The sequence below is a fragment of the Hevea brasiliensis genome, chromosome 12 (genome assembly GCF_030052815.1).
Source record: "Hevea brasiliensis isolate MT/VB/25A 57/8 chromosome 12, ASM3005281v1, whole genome shotgun sequence".
In the NCBI taxonomy this organism is placed as follows: Eukaryota; Viridiplantae; Streptophyta; class Magnoliopsida; order Malpighiales; family Euphorbiaceae; genus Hevea; species Hevea brasiliensis.
In genome coordinates this window covers 6,238,657-6,245,762 of record NC_079504.1, presented here as the reverse complement: position 1 = coordinate 6,245,762, position 7,106 = coordinate 6,238,657, and the positions used below count along the sequence as shown (strand labels likewise).

General features: G+C 36.4%; 1 non-coding gene across 1 annotated transcript; it reads left to right on the top strand.

The window, feature by feature from the left end:
- Positions 1-647: 647 nt before the first annotated feature.
- LOC131171562 (small nucleolar RNA R71) lies at positions 648-754 on the top strand. The gene has a single exon (XR_009142222.1). It is a non-coding gene; the product is annotated as a small nucleolar RNA R71 (small nucleolar RNA).
- The last annotated feature ends 6,352 nt before the right edge of the window (positions 755-7,106 follow it).

Here is a 7,106-nt window from a genome sequence, read left to right as displayed (position 1 = left end):
TCTCCATCATGCTTTCCAAGGTTGGCTTCGGTTCATGAGGTGGAAGGGATTGTTGTGCTCTTGCTTGATATCCAGGTTGTGGCTGCCTTGTGGGCTGAAATTGAGGCTGAAATTGAGGCCTATTCTGCTGCACATACTGCTGGTTATGAGGATAATTTGAGCTTTGACTTTGTTGAGCAAAAGTTGCTTGTGGCCTCCATGTTGAGTTGTTCACATTAGAGTATGAATTTCCCATAGGTTTCTGTTGATAACCTCCTGCATAAGCAGCTTGTTCTTGCAAATAATCATCACCATAAGAAGAGTAATCAACTCCACAACTTTGAGTTCCATCTGTGAAGGCAACTTGTTGCATAGTTGTAGGAGTTGAGGTTGTTGCCTTTGTGCAAAAATCACTAAGAAGCTGAGTCAATTGATCAAATCTTGCATTCATGTAGCTAACTGAGTCAAGTTCATAAATCCCGGCCTTCTTTGGCTCAAGTGCTCTAGGATTTCCCCACAAATGGGTATTATGAGCAATCTTCTCTAATAGATCATAGCATTCTTCACTTGTCATTCTCATGAAGTCTCCTCCTGCTTGTGAATCAATTGTGTTTCTTATGGCTGGAGTAACTCTGCTGTAGAAATTCTGAACAATCATCCATTTTGGTATTTCATGATGAGGACATTGCCTTTCAAGCTCCTTAAATCTCATCCAAGATTCATACAAAGTTTCATCATCCCTTGGTTTAAAAGCTACCATCAAATTCCTCAAATGAGTGGTCTTCCCAGGTGGGAAAAACTGAGATAGAAAAGCTTGAGATAGCTGCTCCCAAGTAGCTATAATAGCTTGTGAAAGTGAGTCATACCACTCCAATGCTGAATCCCGAAGAGAGAATGGAAATAAGGTAAGCCGAATCACTTCATCTGAAACTCCAGGCTGCCTTTGTGTACCACATATCATCAAAAATTTCTTCAAATGAGAATGAGGATTTTCAAGTGGACTACCTCCAAATTGTGAATTCTGAACCATTTGAATGAGACCAGTCTTTAACTCAAATTGATTAGCTCCAATAATAGGTCTGTTATCTCTCACATCTGCACATCTAGGAAAAGCATAATCCAACATGGATATTCTTTGAGGATCATTTTGATTAACCACTTCATTTTGCCCGTTTTGCTCATTTCCTCCATTGTTTCCACCAATAGCTCTATTTTAATTCTCCATATTTTTAATTGTCTCATCTTGCCCAAATCTTTGTTGTTCTTCTTTTTCTGCTTCCTTTCTTCTCTTGTATTCCTTTTTGTTAGCTCGGCAGAATTTTTCAATTTCTGGGTTGAACAACAATTCAGTGTCACTTGTGCTTTTCAATCGTCTCATAAACAAGAAAAGTACCTGAAAAACACAAGGAACAATAGTGTCACTTCATTTTGCCCGTTTTGCTCATTTCCTCCATTGTTTCCACCAATAGCTCTATTTTGATTCTCCATATTTTTAATTGTCTCCTCTTGCCCAAATCTTTGTTGTTCTTCTTTTTCTGCTTCCTTTCTTCTCTTGTATTCCTTTTTGTTAGCTCGGCAGAATTTTTCAATTTCTGGGTTGAACAACAATTCAGTGTCACTTGTGCTTTTCGATCGTCTCATAATCAAGAAAAGTACCTGAAAAACACAAGGAACAATAGTGAAAATAAAAGAAAATAAAAATTCTAATTAGCTTAAAACAATTAAAATCCAACTTAAAAACAAACAATTCCCCGGCAACGGCGCCAAAAACTTGATACGGTGTGTCCGCAAGTGCACGGGTCACAGTAGTATAGTTTTAAAAAAATGATATCGATCCCACAGGGAATTGTGCTTAAATTAGAAATAAAAGTATAAGCTAATTAGAATGACAAAAATTAAAGATGTAAAATGAAATTTGGAATTAAAATTGGTGTTTGAGGAATTAAAACTAAATCAAACAATTAACTAAAATTAATTAAACTAGATTACCAAAAATTAATTTGAAATTTCTATTTATGAAATTGAGAGGAATTAAATCTAAATTCAATAAAAATTAAAGTGATTCTAGAGATTGGATTTTTCAATATTGTTTGCATGTGGTTTATCCCTAATTTAGCCAAACACATGAGAATTGCAATTTTGAGGGAAATCAATTCTTAAATTTTTGAAACCTTTTTCAAGCATCTCAAAGTTGGTTTTCATTAAATCAAACCCTGTTTTCACGGTATTTCAAACCTAACAAAAACCCAATTAATGCTCTAATTGATTTTGGAAAGTCCCCTTAATTCTCTTAGCTTATCTCTAACACCAAGAAAATCAAGTTTATTGCAAGATTATCTATCCCTAATATTCACTTTTCAGTCCATCTATTAAGGATTAAAACTTAATTTAATGAGGGCCCATTCATCAAGCAAGGCAACAAGCTCACAAGCAATAAATCAAAATGTAACAAATCCCATTTAAATGGCTAAATCAGTTCAAAACCACAATACAAATTAATATTTACAAACCCATCTGTAGAATCTCAATCAACTACTCACTATTCATAGTTTTAAGACAAACCCAAATGTATAAATGAAGAAAAAATGGAAATGTAAGCTAAAGGGTAGAAAAACCCAGAAAATTGCAGAAGGATCTGCCTAAAAGTGCGTAAACGTGATCCTTGCTTTGGAAAATGCAGAACGTGCTCCCTCTTTCTCTCTTTCTAATCTTGCCAAAAATGCCTCCCTTGCTCTCTATGGAAAGAAAATGATAAAATGAGACTTTATATAGGTGAGGGGACTGCCCTAGAATGGGTAAAAGGGGGAAGGTTCCAGAGAAAGTGAGGTAAAAAGCTGGAGTAACGGAAATGCCACGTCAACCATTTCCAGTAAAAATGACATAAGCCGAGTCAGTTGTGTCATTGGTTGTGTCGCGGGTTGTGTAGCTCTCAGCGTGAATATCTGACGATCGACACAACCTGCGACATAAGCTAATTCGGTTGTGCTGCAGGTTGTGTCGCTCTCGGCCATTTTTTTTACTCAACTTCAAAATTTTTGCAATTCGACTTTAATCTCCTCCAAATGGCTACTCTGATCAAAATACATCAAATTTCTCCAAATTTAACCTACAAAACAAATAAATTCCAAAAATTAAACTAAGAAGTGTGAAATTTGTAAAATTGACTAAATATATACTAATATCTATAATAATAGCTATGAACAAGGGTAAATTATGTGCAAAAATTACTCCTAAATGATGATATTAAATGCATGCATCACCTAGTAATTCAGTAGAAGTTGGGGCTGCAAATGTCAATTGTGCAGCATAATTTTCTGCACTCAATCAAGATTTTTCAAGTGAGCAAGTGGATTATGTGGGGAACTACAATCAAAGACCAGGTGGTAACTCATTTTCTGCAACTTATGATCCAGCATGGAGAAACCACCCCAATTTCTCTTGGGGAGGTAGACAAGGGCAAAATCAGAATTTTCAGCAACCTTCTGGATATCAACAACATCAGAATTTTCAGCAGAATAGAGGTCCTCCTCCTGGAATTTCTAAACCTCAAAATGCACATGCTCCACCTCTACCACAACAAGCACAACCAGACAAGACAACTAGGTTGGAAGCTATGATTGAAACTCTACTTGTGAGCCATCAAAGTCAACAAGAAATGATTTCTCAATTAGCATCTAAAGTGGATCAAATGGCAACACACAATAAGATGCTAGAGAATCAAATAGCTCAACAAGCTAGCTCTTCGAGTAACAAAGCATTTGGAAGCTCCCTAGCCAGCCAGAAAATTCAATGGAGCATTGCAAGGCTATTACATTGAGGAGTGGAAAAATATTGGAGAATGGAGATAAAAAGATTGAAGAGAAAATTGAAGAGGAGAAAAACAGAGAAGGAGATAAACAAACTGAAGTTGAAGTTAGAATTGGAGCTGAGAAAGAAAATTTAGTGGAAGAAAAAGGAAGTAAGGAGAAGGAGAGCAAAGAAGAAGAACCAAAATATGTTGCACCTAAAGCCTACATGCCACCTTTACAATTCCCACAAAGGTTCCAGAAAGCGAAATTGGATAAACAATTTGGGAAGTTCTTGGAGGTATTGAAGTATTTGCATGTGACTATTCCTTTCACTGATGCTTTAGCACAAATGCCTTCATATGCTAAATTTTTGAAGGAGATTTTATCTAACAAGAAGAAATTGGAGGAATTTGAGACTGTAGCTCTCACGGAAGAAAGTAGTGCTATCTTGCAAAATAAGCTTCCACCCAAACTGAAAGATCCTGGAAGTTTCGCCATACCATGTCACATTGGGGATATCAGTATAGATAAGGCTTTATGTCATCTTGGAGCCAGTGTTAGTCTGATGCCATTGTCTATCTATGAGAAAGTGAAGATTGGAGAAATGAAGCTTACTACCATATCACTACAGTTAGCAGATAGGTCTATTAAATTTCCAATTGGGGTAATTGAGAATGTTCCTCTGAAAGTTGGAAAATTTTTCATACCAGTGGATTTTGTGGTATTGGAGATGGAGGAGGATGTACACATTCCTATTATTCTTGGTAGACCTTTCCTTGCTACTGCTGGAGCTGTGATTGATGTAAAAAATGGGAGGCTTACATTAGAAGTTGGGGAAGAGAAAGTTGAATTTAATTTGTTTTAAGCAATGAAAAAGAAAGATGATTCAAATTCATGCTTGAGAATTGATGTGATAGATGAAGAGGTTAGAGAAGTGCTTAAAAAGCAACATCCTAAAGATCCCTTAGAAGCTTGTTTGGTTCATAACATCAAAAAAGGGGACGAGATTGAAGAAGCTGCAGAATATGCTACAATTTTGGAAGGAAATCCACCATTGCCTATGGCTGATATTGAAAAGATTGGGGACTTGAAGCAAGATACAACTTCATCATCAAAGCTTGAAAAAAGTGAAGCACCTAAGGTAGAATTACAAATCTCAGGTATGCTTTTCTAGGTCAAAATTCTACATATCCTGTAATTTTTAGTGCTAAATTGAATGATTGTGAGGTTGAAAAATTATTAAGAGTTCTTAGAAAGCATAGAAGGATAATTGGTTATACCATTGATGATATTAGAGGAATACATCCTTCTGTGTGCATGCATAGAATTTTGTTGGAAAATAATCATAAAGCCTCTCGAGAATCACAAAGGAGATTGAATCCGAATATGAAAGAGGTTGTGAAAAAGGAGATCTTGAAATTGCTTGATGCAGGTATCATTTACCTTGTTTCTGACAGCAATTGGGTAAGTCCAGTTCATGTTGTACCTAAGAAAGGGGGCATCATAGTAGTGAAAAATGAAAATGATGAACTAATACCTACAATGACTGTAACTGGATGGAGAATGTGTATAGACTATAGGAAATTGAATAATGCAACTAGAAAGGACCATTCTCCATTACCATTTATAGACCAAATGCTTGAGAGACTAGCTCATCATTCTTATTTTTACTATTTGGATGGCTATTCAGGGTTCTTTCAGATCCCTATTCACCCAGATGATCAGGATAAAACTACCTTCACATGTCCTTATGGTACCTTTGCATATCGAAGGATGCCATTTGGACTATGTAATGCCCCTGCTACATTTCAAAGATGTATGATGTCCATATTTTCTGACATGATTGAGGATATTATGGAAGTGTTCATGGATGATTTTTCTGTATATGGTAAATCTTTTGATGAATGCTTATCTAACTTGTCTAAGGTTTTGTAGAGATGTGAAGAGTTCAATTTAGTTTTGAATTGGGAAAAGTGCCATTTTATGGTACAAGAAGGAATTGTTTTGGGACATCTTGTGTCAAACAGGGGTATTGAGGTGGATAAAGAAAAGGTAGAAATTATTGAGAAAATGTCACCCCCAACATCTGTGAAGGGAGTAAGGAGTTTCTTGGGGCATGCCGGATTTTACAGGAGATTCATCAAGGATTTCTCTAAGATTTCTAAACCTCTTACCAATTTATTGAGTAAAGATGTGGAATTCCATTTTGATACTAATTGTATGAATGCTTTTTGCAGGATAAAGGAAGCTTTGATATCTGCTCCTATTATGCAGCCACCCGATTGGTCACTACCTTTTGAGTTAATGTGCGATGCTAATGATTATGCTATTGGGGCTGTTTTGGGACAAAGGAAAGATAAGAAGGTGTATGCAATATACTATGCAAGTAGGACCTTAGATGATGCTCAAATAAATTACTCTACTACAGAGAAAGAGTTTTTGGCAGTGGTATTTGCAGTAGACAAATTCAGGTCCTATCTTGTGGGGTCAAAGGTAATAGTGTACACAGACCATGCAGCTATCAAGTATCTCCTTCAGAAAAAAGAGGCTAAACCTAGATTGATAAGGTGGGTGCTACTTCTTCAAGAGTTTGACTTGGAAATTAAAGAAAAGAAAGGGGTAGAAAATGTGGTAGCAGATCATCTATCTAGATTGAGGCAAGAACAAGGAGAAAATTTGGGAAAAGAACCCCCAATAGATGATTATTTCCCTGATGAACAACTGTTAGTAATCATGAATACAAAAATCCCTTGGTATGCAGATTTCGTGAACTATCTAGTGTGTGGAATCCTTCCACCTGACCTAACATGGCAGCAAAAGAAGAAATTTCTTTTTGATGTGAAGGATTATGATTGGGAAGAGCCATTTTTATTCAAGAGATGTGGAGATGGGCTGATTAGAAGATGTTTAGCTGATGAGGAGATAGGGAATGTTATTAAAGATTGCCATTCTTCACTTTATGGGGGTCATATGAGTGTGACAAATACTGCAGAAAAAGTTCTTTAAGCAGGGTTCTTCTGGCCACACATGTTTAAGGATGTGAGGAAGTTTGTAAATGCATGTGATAGGTGTCAAAGGATGGGTAATATCTCGAAGAGAGATGAAATGCCGCTCCAAAATATATTGGAAGTGGAGCTATTTGATGTGTGGGGCATTGATTTCATGGGACCTTTTCCATCATCCTTTGGACACAAGTACATTTTAGTTGGAGTAGATTATGTGAGCAAATGGGTTGAAGCTATACCATCTCCAACTAATGATGTTAGAGTTGTGATTAAATTCCTTAAAAAGTTCATTTTCACAAGATTTGGAACTCCCCGTGCCATTATAAGTGATGGA